The following is a 12,946-nucleotide window of genomic DNA, read 5'->3' as shown; positions in this document are numbered from 1 at the left end:
GGGTTTTCACCTAAAAAGTATGGTGTCTCTTATGAATGTCACACCCATTTCTTTGATCTATTTATATGCTAGATCTTCGTACAAAGCTAGGATGCTAAATTTTATATTTCTTTATCGCCATGAATATTTTAGGACGCATCAGTTTGTCATCATCTCTGATAACGTCGTTCCTGACTGGGGGGGCAACTTTTGCTCCAAAATTGAAAGATCATTCATGTCAATGTCCTAACATCAGTGATTGTTGCATCAATTCATGTGAATCAGATGTGGACTTAAGGGGATACTTTAACTCCAATCGTGGCCAAGAAAATTCCTCTAACGCTATCAAAATCCAAGATAATAACTTGGGAAACTTTTTTTTTTATAAAGCTTATAGCAAATGCAAGCATTATTCCAATAAATTACAAGCTTTATACAATTCCTGGTTGGATTTCTATGGCTTGGACAAAGACTTAATCTTGACTTTAAAAAGACAACAACGGTTTAAAGATAGATCGTTCTTTAACTTTAATTCAGTATACAATCAACATTCACCCATTCCCAATCAAGGTATAATTGATCATAGGGGGATTCGATTCGACCTCTTCCTTACAAGTTAACGATATTAAACAATGCTCTAACAAACAAACACGGATAGCTCATACATCATTGGTGAAATCTCTCGACCTTTTCCACATAAGTTCATATCATTGAGCAACTCTCTACCAAACGATCTTGGATATGTCATACATCATTGGTTAAATCTCTCGACCTCTTCTACATAAGTTAACATCACCAAGCAATGATTTGACAAATAATCTTAATATATCATACATCCTTGGTGGAGTCTCTCGGTCTCTTCCCCATAAGGTAACATCATCGAGTAATGCTCTGATAAAAAATCTTAGATAAGTTATACATCCTTAGTGTGTTTTCTCACTTTTTTGTACATAGGTTAACATCTGATAGGTCAAACATCTATTGTGGATTTTCTCAACCATTTAAATATAAGGCTATGCTTTAATAAACAACCTCAAGAAGGCCCACCTATGAGGTAGCCTCAAAGTGAAGCTAGTAGTGGACATGGTCATCACTATAAAGGCTCCATGAGAGTAAGTGGTTGATAGGGTCATCACTCATTCAAATATCTTAGAAGGATAAAAGCCATAAAAGGTACATGTATACAAAAGACCTTAACATGCTAAAAAATATTAGAAGTCACAAAAACACAGAAGGCCTTATAAGGCTAAAAGCCTCAAAAGGCACATGAACATAAAAAGATCATAGAATGATAAAAGCTTCAAATGACACATGTATATGAAAGATCTTGGAAGGCTAAAAACCACAAAAGGCACATGCACAATAAAATCTTAAGAGGCTAAAAGCCTCATAAGATATATATTACTTTAATTATTTAAAAATTTTAGAAGATTAAAAGTTATAAAAAGAATATAATTCCTCTAATTTAATTGCTCTAACAGGAGGGCAAATTCATAATTCAAAGTTATTCATTATTTCAAGTAAACATCAATATCATATAACTCTTTAAGGTAAATAAAAATAGATAATCAGGTAGATAACAATGCTACAAAAATTAAAACTTTGTTATTATTATTTGAAAATGCTTTTTCAGCTCCCTGTCATTTCTACCATCACCTAAAATCGAGGACAATATTTAGATGTCTGGCTAGTAGTTAGCCCATCATTTATAATCTTAATATGTACGTTGTATTGGTCGATCTATTTTAAAGAAGCCACAAGCAAAGCCTTCATCAAGACTTTAAAGTATTACAAAATTTATCATGAACTGCTTTGATATGATTGTGGATTTCCTGATGATAAGCTGAAGACCACTTGAACACTTTTATAGCCTTCAACGATATGGTCTCCATCTTGAAATCAATCTTCTCTCTTGAAATGGAGGAGTATGCATGTCCCTATTAGATAATTATGAAGCAATAATCAACATATAATAAAGTTGCTTGCAAACCATCATTATAGTATCATGCCTCCACTTAATTGGCACCAAGAATATGTTACAAAATCAACATGAATGCCTACTATCTCCAGCAAAATGCAACTCGATCATCGACATCATTGGTCATTTTCATGGTGGCTGTCATCGATCTTTATCCTCATATAAACCTTCTTCGACTCATCACATAACTACGAATAGCAGCACACCCTCTAATTATTACCTTCAGCTCAACACCCGACCTTCGATCATCGCCAGACTTTCACTTGATCATTGGTCACCATCAAACTTTTAACCAACCGTCATACTTTCAGTGGACTTCCACCCGATTGTTGAACACCGCCAAACTTCTGCTAGATTATTGTTAGACTTTCGCTTAATCATCGTCAAAATACTGTTTGTTAGCTGAAAATCACAGATTCTCCTCTTAGACGCGATCACTGCAGATCATTTAAAATCACTCTCTCATGTAGAAGGTGGTCGATCTTCTTCTGTTATGGATTCTAAATGGGAAAAATGATCTCTAATCAAACCCCTTCTATAAAAAGAGAGGAACTGAAGCTTGATGGGGGATGCCACCTATCTCAGACATACAAGGGCTACTCCTCCTAAAAAAAAAAGGGCATTGAAGTTTGATAGTGAATTATACTTATCCAAAACTAGTGGAATGTATTTAATATGAAAAAGAAGTCTGATATAAAAGAAGATGTAAGGAGAGGAAATTATCTTCTACACATAGAGGGGCACTACAGTTTGATAACGGATGTCGTCTATCCAAAAGTAGTGGAAAGCCTTTAATATATGAAGGAGTTTCTGAGAGAAGGTTCTTTCCGCACAAAGAGGGCCACTGAACTTGATAGGGGATGCCACATATTCAAGACAATGGAATTTCTCAATTTTAAGAAGGTTGGAGGAATAAAGGAGAAGGAAAAAAGGTGTAACCTTCTCCTACAACCTAGGGGGGATATTTGTAGGTGAAATGAGAGAAGAAAAATATTATGCGAGAATGATAGTATTCTCAAAGAATACAAATATTTTGATAATAATTTGAAAATATTCATGGGGAATAAAAATAATCTTGGAGAAATATTCTATAAGAATATTAATATTATAAAAGAATAAGAATATTCTAAAAGATTATTTTGCAAGAATAAGAGTATTCTCAGAGGAATATTATAATAAAAGAGAATATTCAAAAAAATATCCAAAGAATAAGAATAATTTAATATGCATATATAAAGAATATTAAAAAAGTATATATAATATTATTTTTTTTTTGAAAAAAGAGAGCCTCTTGTAATCTATGTTGAAACCACACGCCAGAAGGTGCCCACTGTTTCGCACACGAGCGCCCATGCTAGCTCGCTAGAGGAGGGCTATGGCCAACCGGTTCGCCTACCAGTTCGTGACCGGGTCTGATTTTTGGCTTAAATAGCTCAATTCAAACATTTTGGGATCACTGAGATCATTTTTTGACGTTTAGACTCAATTTTGATATTTTTGGAGCTAAACGAAAATTTTATAGAAGATTTTGAGCAAATTCAATAATTTTGTAGCATAAATTTTAAACAATTTTCATATTTATCAACATGCTGACCTCAGAATAATCTAAAATTATAAATGATTATGTTTTACTTGGCTCCTATCCGTGAGGGGAGGTCCACATTGACATTCAGGGAGTAGTCTCGCCTTGAAATTATCCATAAATTATAATTTTGCATTAGATTGATTTGAAGAACCCCGACATATATTTTCAAACTTTGTAGACTTTGACGTTTGAAAATAGGAATGCAACTGATGTATCTTCAAATAATATTTATGACAGGGCACGAATCTTAAGGCAAATTTGAATTGGAAACTTTTGAAATTAAACCTAGGACCATTTGAAGTTTGATTTGAACACTTATAGTCAAACTAAATATCTCAAAAAGATAAACCCAACAACATCAAATTTGACCCAAGCCGAGCCCAAATAGGTCTAAATCAAGGGACCGAAGTATATTTAGAAGGTTCAAAATATAATTTAGATGATTAAATGATATCCAAATATAACATGCTTAAAGTAAAATCGAGTGGATTGATGATACAAATCAATGAGCCCAATATCACCAAATGCTAACATCATTAAGGCACTCAAACACTTGATAAATGGTACATGATAAAGGGAACTGATATTGACATCCATTCGAACAACTTCCAATGTGCCCTTGATTTTCTCTCTATTTACTAGCTATAAAACTTTTAAAAAGTTTTAAATAGACCAATCATTCTTCATTGTAGGGAGAGAGAAATGAAGGGAACAAAGAGAGGAGAGGAAGAGAAATATGAGATCTCTAGATCTATTGCCACCAAGCTCCTCCTCAACCACCGCTCATCCACTGATCATTGTCGGACATTCGTTAGACTTCCGCGTGGCCACAATCTGATGTAGGACTTTCACCTGATCAATGATTGTTTATGAACTAAGGTCATTCAAATCACTATCACCCGACTATATCCTTTATGGCATTTATTACTCCCCAACTACTGTCCTCCTGACCACTATCACCTGATTACGATCTTTTTGACCTTCGCCTCCTAACTATGGTTTTTTTGGCCACCGTCGCACAACTACGATCTTTCCAACCTACATCACCCACTAACTATGATCATGCTGATCAAACAAACATGTCAACATTGATTCTTCCAACTCCCGCCATGTAATGCACTCTATATGATGTATATTTTTTACATCAAGACAATACCTTTTCCACAAGGAATGACCTCATTTTGTAATCAACTGCGAACACTAATGAATTTATTCAAATTGAGCTATGTCCGGTGATTTTTCCCATTTTTAGTGATTTTCACGTTAAAAATCCGATGTTTCTTATGAATGTTACATCCATCACTTTCATTTGTTTGCGTGCATAATCTACATACAAAATTAGGACACTAAACTTTTCATTTTTCTACCGCCGTGAATATTCTAGGATGCAACAATTCTTTATAAATCAAATGAGTCATTATGAGTGACTAATATATTTTTTGGAATAAATTTATTTTATTTTATTTTTTTAGATCACAATCATAATTTTTATTTTGCAATTAATTTTTCATTACTTTTAAAAAATTACATAGAAAATATTTTTTACAACAATTTTAAAAAATATATTATTTTTAAAGTAATTTTATAATCAACAATCATCTCTCGAAAGAGAGATTATTACATGCGGATTTCGAACTCTTTCGAAAATGAATGAAAAGGTGCCACATCATATAATACACTCTACATTAAATGATATGGTACCTTCTCATTTACCTTCGAATGCATTCGACATCCGACCAAATAAATTTTCATAAAAAACGACGCTAAATTATGTCGTATACCTTTCAAATTTTGAATTCCTGTATGGTTACACCCAAGAGACCGAGGGCAAATTATTGGGTCAGGTGACTGGACGCAGAGATAGGTCAGGATATTAATAAAATATTATTTTAAATTAAGCGCAGGTAAAGCGCAAGTAAAGCACAGGTAAAGCGCAACTAAAGCGCAAGTAAAACGCAACTAAAACGCTAGTAAAAAAGCGCAAGTAAAGCACAACTAAAGCACAACTAAAGTGCAAGTCAAAAGCGCAAGGTGACGCGGCAATTTTTTATTGGATGTCCGAACTTATTTTTCGCCTCCGATCATCTGACCCAATAATTTGCCGAGACCGCGGGGTACATAACCGAGGTGATGTGGTCTGAAGTCTGAACCGGAAAATTTCGGTCTGAAATGATATCGAATAGGCCGGCCTTGCACTCGCGGCGAATCTGTCAGATTGTTATTAAAACTCTGGGAGTCGAGAGAGAGAGCGTCGCAGGAGATCCACCGGAAACAGTACTCCCATCCCTTCCTTGGCTGCGAACAGATCGACCGCCTACCCCACCGGAAACCCTAGGAAATAGCACCTGCAATCGATCCCGACTATTGTTCGTTCAGATTTCTCGTGCGCGTTTGATTCAGCAATCATAAACCCTTCTCTATCAACTCTCCTGCGGGAGGTCCTGCGAGCGAAGTCTCTTAAAGATGCGATCTTCGGTCCCGTTTTCCGCAATCCAGGATTTTATTTGTATAGCATGAAGGAGACGACGCGCTGTGTTTTGGACACGGTTGAAGTGCTCTCTGCGGATCGCCACGGGTTTCAGGGTTCTGATGGCGTCTTCGCCCGTCAAGTTTCTCTTCGCATTTCTTTTCGTTTCTTCCGTTGGATGGATTATCTTCACGTAAGAACCACCTACCATTTTCCCTCTCGATTCGCTTCAGTTAAAGTTTTTTGGCACCTATTTATCTTACACGCGACTTGTTTATGATTACTACTATATATAATTTTATCCTCATATTGACCCGCAAAACTCGGTACGCCAATCCCTTGATGGTTTCTCATAAGTAGGAATTTCCATTAGCCCCGAGTTAGAGTGACATCCATTGAGAATTGAACTTCTTGATCTGTTTAGTCACTGCCAGTGACATGAAGGACGTTTCTGATGCTTGAATTAACTCTCAGCTGAAGTTTTAGGATATCTTGATCTGGATGTTGATATGAACATTGTTTTCTCAAGAGAAGAATTGTTCCGATCAAAGCTATCATGAAATTTAAAACAATCCAGGGTGTTATTGCTATATCGGTGCTTGCTTTTAGTTTAACTTCTTCATGCCACCCAGTAATTTTCAACTGAAACTTTTTACATCAAACTCTTTAAAATTCATTGACTGGACAGTTTTAGATCCAAGATTTTGATGATGCCATCAAAGTGGATGTGGAAAACGCTCTAGCTATAGGAGAGGGCTGCATGTTGATTTACACTTGCTTAAATCATCACCATTATAACCTACTTATTTGGTTTGAACCTTATGACTTTGCTTTCCCATACATTTCATTGACAAAAGCAGGAATGATGACATAGATTGCAATTAAAAAAATAAATAAGCTTCAGTATAGAGCCAAAGACATTCCTAGATTCAGAAGATATGAATTCTTGGTGCGCAATCTAGAGTTTCATGGTAGACAACCTAAGAGAGAAGGAGCTATCTAACTTAAAGTTAATGGAAAAATTGCTGAAATTTTTTGTGAACTCATTAATTAATCTATAATAATTACATTTCAATGGGCATGATTTACAAAATTTGATATTTTTTCTGGGTGACTTCTATTTGAAGATGATTAGAGAAATACTATATTAATCATACTTAAAAGAAAATGACACATGGGTCCATAATAATTGGCATAAAATTAACTAGAGATAGATCATGAATGCTATATAAAATAAAACATCACACAAAATTGACTCTATGACCATGACATATGATTAATGACTTAGTACCTTCGAAATCCTATTGTTGATACAAAATCAATTATTCTCAGGTGCGAAGAACTATTATGTAGAGTTGAAATGCTTATGGAGAAAAAAAAAATAGCGTCTTTAACAATCAGAAAAAGAAATATTAGGCATTTTTAAAGGGAACATTAGAATCAACATATTTCTAATTAAAAAATATTTTTGAAATTCTTTTTTCTTCTTCTTCTTTTGGTAGGCTCATATTTAGCTAGAGTTTATTTTTATTTTTTGCTTATATTGATTTGTTTTTGGCTTGGATAGGTTGTTTTTGGTTGAAATCTATTTTGTTTGTTGATTGAATGGTTTGGAACTCATTGTGCTAGGTAGGGCTGGTTGAATGAACTGATTGTTCTCAATTAGGATTTGAGAACCCAAATTGATTGTATTAGATGTTGATGAGACTAATTGTATATATATATATATATATAGATGCTCACAATTTACCTTGTGATGTACATAAAAAAAAATCATTGGCGATACTGCCATAACTACTATTTATGGGAGAAGGGAATTGGCTTATTAATACTAGATTAGGATTCAAATCTTTGAATTTTGAATGAAAATGGAAGCTTGCTAGAGTATAGATTTGAAAGTGAAGAATTTTAGAAACGGGCTTAAAGGTTGTTTTGGAGTTTATAATTCGAAGTTGTGGAGGATTTAGGCATATAAAAGGGCTAATTTGGAACAATTATAGTCATGGTTTCAAAAAGTTATAAAGTCAATCCAAAAGATATATGTTAAGTCATACATGAAAAATTCTCGCAGAGCCATTTGTAAAGCTGAAAGTTTAGTTCTCATGTAAGTACCTCAAATTGATAAAATTTTATAGTGGGAGTGTAGAGGTTGATCCCCCTGCTTTAAATAACAGAAATCCAAAAGTACAATGTTCAACTTGTAGAATTTACTACTCAAAAATGGTCTGAGAATGAGAGGGACTACTTCCGTAAAGTGGTTTACCTGATCAATTTTTTTCTTTTAAAAAATCTGAGCGAGTTTTGCAAGTGATTAATGATACATGTTTGATCAATTTGCAAATACATTTAGTTCTCACTTGGGTTTTCACATTTATTTTTGAATAGATGTTAGTCAGAATATAATAAATAATGTTATTACTTCACCCATGAAGTTCTTACAAGTATGGTGAAAGGTAATTTGATATCTAAGAGGCTTTTTTTACATTAAATTACTATTTCTTTCAAGCTTATTAAGATGAGGTACTTTTTTCAGAAATGTTGGTTTCGTCTACTGTTAATTAGTTTATTTTTACATTTCTTGATTCAGTGATCCGCCACTCTTATCCATTTGGACTGGTATTGTGTGAGTTACTGATTATAAAATGAGGACCTTGGTTCTTTTAATGAGTTGACCCACTACGGCTAGTTGACCTACTTATTAATGTTGCTTTTAAAGCTCGGATTCACCATATTAAGACTTGCTTCCATAGGTAGAAATGAGAATGTTATTAGCTGTTATTACAGGCACATATAATATGTCAAATGGTCATATACATTACATCAGTTCTAGTATTAAATTTGTTAGTTTGGTTTGGGTTTGTAAAAAGCACTGGGTTTGTTAAAAGCTTGAACCCAACTCTTCATTTCAGTTATAAAGCCAACTCTAGCAGTCCATGCATATTTTATTTCTGCGACCTGAATGCTTTGAGGATTCTACAGCTATAAACCTGTAGTGATTCTTGTTTTGCAGTAATTTTAAGACCTTAAATTTTCTCTCTTATGTATGCATCTGCTCTCTAGAATTTTTACATTTTGAGTTCATTATAATATTGTATAAACTAGCATACCTGTTGTTGTCTTATTGAGTTTAATAAATCATATGTAAATTTAGAATTATTTTGATTAGCATCTTAATTGTTCATTTGATTTCATTTTTAATTTCTTAACACTTGCTGACTTTTTTTCCACCCCTTTGTTTTAGATTTGCTTCAAGATTATTGGCTTGGTTCTTGAGCCGCATATTGGGAGCATCTGTTGGGTTTAGGGTTGCTGGCTGCAATTGTTTAAGAGATGTTAGTTTGAAGTTCAATAAGGTCACTTCCTTACACTGTATACAACTTTTGCATGGGATTATTCTTTGGAATTTTGTAAATGCTTATCATTTCAATATCATTCTATTGTACACAGGCATATAAGCTTGTTTAAGAAAAGAAAAAAAGATTCCTGATATGTCAGAAAGCTGCATGGGTCCAGAACGGTTACCCACTTCATCCTTGCCTTTTAAATACCTCTCCGACATGTTCAAAAGTAGAGGTCTTTAATTGTTGGGGATTGAAAGTGTGATGTAAATTTTACTAACAAGTTTGCTAGTTATTGATGTAGAACGGAAGGGAAGAAGATGCGAAGCTCCGGTGTAGTCGTTGGATTGTTTGAGATGGAGTGGACAGCAACCCGAACTTCCTAGCTGCCTTTGGGCAACAACCGACCTCTTTCCGGCTGGTTGGACAACACAACTTTTTGCTGGAATGTTCTGGACAGCAAGCCTTGGCCCTAGGAACCCTGGACAGCAGCTCTCAAGGCTATGGAATATCTGGACAGCACCCACAATTTTGTCCGGAAGTCTGGACAACAGTTTGGCGGGGAAAATTTCACCGTTCCAGATCTCTGGATGCAGGAAACTAAAGGAATGTTGTAGAGGAATATGTGAACAACAATGAGAGTAATCTTGGGATTAATTTACTTGCTTAGGTGACAAGTTTAATTAAATCCCAAATCAATTGGAGATAGAGGGTGATAGGAGAAAGGGGGCGGCGGGTAGAGGAGGGGGGGACATTGTGTCCACATTCAATGAATGCGGACCATGATATTAATTGTAATTGGAAATTAAATCTAATTTTAATATCAGATTTGAGAGATTTGGAGGGTTTCCTAAAAGAGATTTAATAATTAGGAAAATTAATTGAAGTCAAATCCAATTAGAAATTTAATTTGATATAATTTAAGCAACTTTCTTAAAATATGAATCCTAATTTAAGAAATAAATTTAAATTCAAATTAATTTGAATTTTGAATTCAAATTTGTTACTAAATTAAGGGGGCTAGAATAGGAAAGGCTTTGAATGCAAGATGGAATTTGTGGAGCCAAGGGAAGAGGGAGGAAGTGTGGATTTCGGTGGGGAAGGGGAGGGTTGTGGGGAAGGGGACCGGCGCTTAATGGAGGGGATGGGGTTGCCGGCTAGGAGGTGGTGGTGGAGTGGTTGACGGATGGAGGAGGGGAAGAGGGTGGCTTGGCCGGCGGCTATGGAGGGTTTGGCCGGCTGTCAAGGGAGAAAGAGAATCGGCTAGGGGAGGAGGGGGTAGAATGGCGATTAGAAGAAAGAAGAAGGGGAATTAGAGAAGAAAGGAAGTGTAGGGAAAGAAAGATAAACCATGAGCCCGAACACATCTTGCGGCTGATGGGTGTTGCGCTGCCCTCACCTAGAGACTTCAAACCACGAGCCCGATCACATCCTGTGGCTGGTTAATACTACGCTTCTCTCACATAGGGATCTCACCTAAGTTTTTCCCAAAGAACAATAGTGCAGAGTTTTTTTTATTAATAATCCATTGTACATTCGTACCAATACAGTAGCAAGAGCCTCTATATATAGGTCTCAAAATAAAAGAAACTAAAAAGACAAACATGCCCTTAGGGCTTACAAAGGACAACTCCCTCAAAAGAGGGTAAAAACGGAAAATGCATAAATAAAACAAAAAAATACAATTAGTAAATTAAGATAAAGTGGAATGATCTTGACCGTTGACCTTCGTCTCTTCCTCAAATAACCATTCACTATTGGATGTCCGCATCGGTTATATGAAAGCGGTTCTGCATGTTAGTGAAACTTTATACTTGTGTTCATTTCAATCAAACACAAGAAAATGATATCCTGAATTCCAATTTTCAACTACACTGTATTTAGAATAATTCTGAAATCTAAATACTTGTAACAAATAACTCCTTAATATCTTAACAAATATTTGAATTATCGATAACCATCCTTGCAAATAGAAAATCCATTTAATTTTCTCCATAAAAGGTGGCCGACTGCTTGAAATATGGAGAGTTTTGTGATGTAATTTTGGGATAATTTTCTTGCTTTTTTTCCATTTAAATCTCCTCCTATCCTTTTTTTTGGCACCCCCTTATCCTTTTGAAATTGAAATTGCAATTTTTGCAATATTAGCTCTTCAATTTTTATTTGTAAAATTTTCCTTTTAAGTTTAAACTTGCAATATTTCATGAGAGCATCTAATTCAATCTAACCCCTTTGATTCATGTCAATGGCTTTAAAATTTTCTACTCTTTTTGGTGCTTGAATTGATATTTTCTTTTGGATATTTAGATAGAAGTGTTGTTGCCTACTTTGCTGAACTTTTAGATGTCATCGCCAATCTCATTGTTCTCTTCTAATGTACATGGTTGATTTAGCTGGCTAATAAAGAGCTTCGCTTGTGCTATTTTTCCTTGTACGTTGTCCTACTTTTTTGTGTCTATGCTTGGAAGCAACACAATGCCTTTAGGTTCAAACGATTTAGTTGAATGTTGATGCCCTCATCTCAGTGCTAATGAGGTTTGAAATTTGTTATTTGTCTTCGAAAGAGTTGATTTGCTGATATTTTACCAGGAGTTTGATTCTCATATTTAAATATAACATAGTTTTGGAAATTCTTGTAAAATTATACAAATGGACAATTTTTTCTTGTTGCTCGTGTTGACGTTTTTTGTGTTGACTCGAGTCAGATCGAGTCGAATTGGACCCGATCGGGTTTGATTTGACCAGATCCACTGAATCGAGCATCGTTGAAACGAAATTGACCCAAATTAGACATACATTAAGTCCAATTAAACTCAATTTAATCCAATTAAAATCAAATCGATCGTGAGCGATCCAAACCTATCCAAATTAGCCTTGATGAACCAAATTCGACGGCGATTCGAGTTTAATTTCGCAAAATTGAATCGATTTGTCCCGATCAGACTCAAATCGATTCAAATTGAGACCGATTTGGGATCGAATTCAGCCCAATTGGTTCGATTTCGATTACATGATTTGGAAAGTCAAATGAATCTAAATTGGACCAATTGGGCCGAAATTGAGCCCAAATCGGACCTGATTTGGACCAGTTGAGCTGAAACGAGCTCGAATCAGACTCAATTTGAATCAATTTGCGTCGATTTGAGTCCGATCGAGTTAATTTTGCAAAATTGAACTTGAATATGGGTTCGATTTGGACTTGATCCGACTCGAGTCGACACAAAAAAATGTCAACACTTATTTACTTGTATTTTCCTTTTTCCTTTTTTTTCCATTATTCTTTTAGTAACAAAATTTCTAGCTTGAATGCTATTTTTAGCATTAGAGGATGCTTATTTGAGTAGTTTGATTTTTTTTTGTTTTGCCTGAACAAATTTTATATACACATTCCTATCTATTCTATTAGAATACGTTGGACTATATAATAAGCAGCCGAAAAAGTGAGACCTTCAATAACATCGAGGACCTATGATCTTCAGCCATTTATAAATCTTCTGCCTAAACTAAGTTTCCAAAAATCTTCTAGAAACATGTTTATCAAATATCGACTGTGTTAAACTTCATCCTTCCAAACATAAAATACCACATGTCCCCATTTG

At 34.9% G+C, this 12,946-nt stretch overlaps 1 long non-coding RNA gene across 1 annotated transcript; it reads left to right on the top strand.

Moving 5' to 3' along the window:
- Positions 1–5,712: 5,712 nt before the first annotated feature.
- Positions 5,713–10,043, top strand: LOC114580847. Its single transcript, XR_003702445.1, has 3 exons — positions 5,713–6,202; positions 9,251–9,362; positions 9,457–10,043. It is a non-coding gene; the product is annotated as an uncharacterized LOC114580847 (long non-coding RNA).
- Positions 10,044–12,946: the final 2,903 nt, after the last annotated feature.

The sequence above is a fragment of the Dendrobium catenatum genome, unplaced genomic scaffold (assembly GCF_001605985.2).
Source record: "Dendrobium catenatum unplaced genomic scaffold, ASM160598v2 fragScaff_scaffold_1344, whole genome shotgun sequence".
NCBI classification, from domain to species: Eukaryota; Viridiplantae; Streptophyta; class Magnoliopsida; order Asparagales; family Orchidaceae; genus Dendrobium; species Dendrobium catenatum.
Note: the sequence above shows the minus strand (reverse complement) of the source record. Positions and strands in the feature narration are given on the sequence as shown.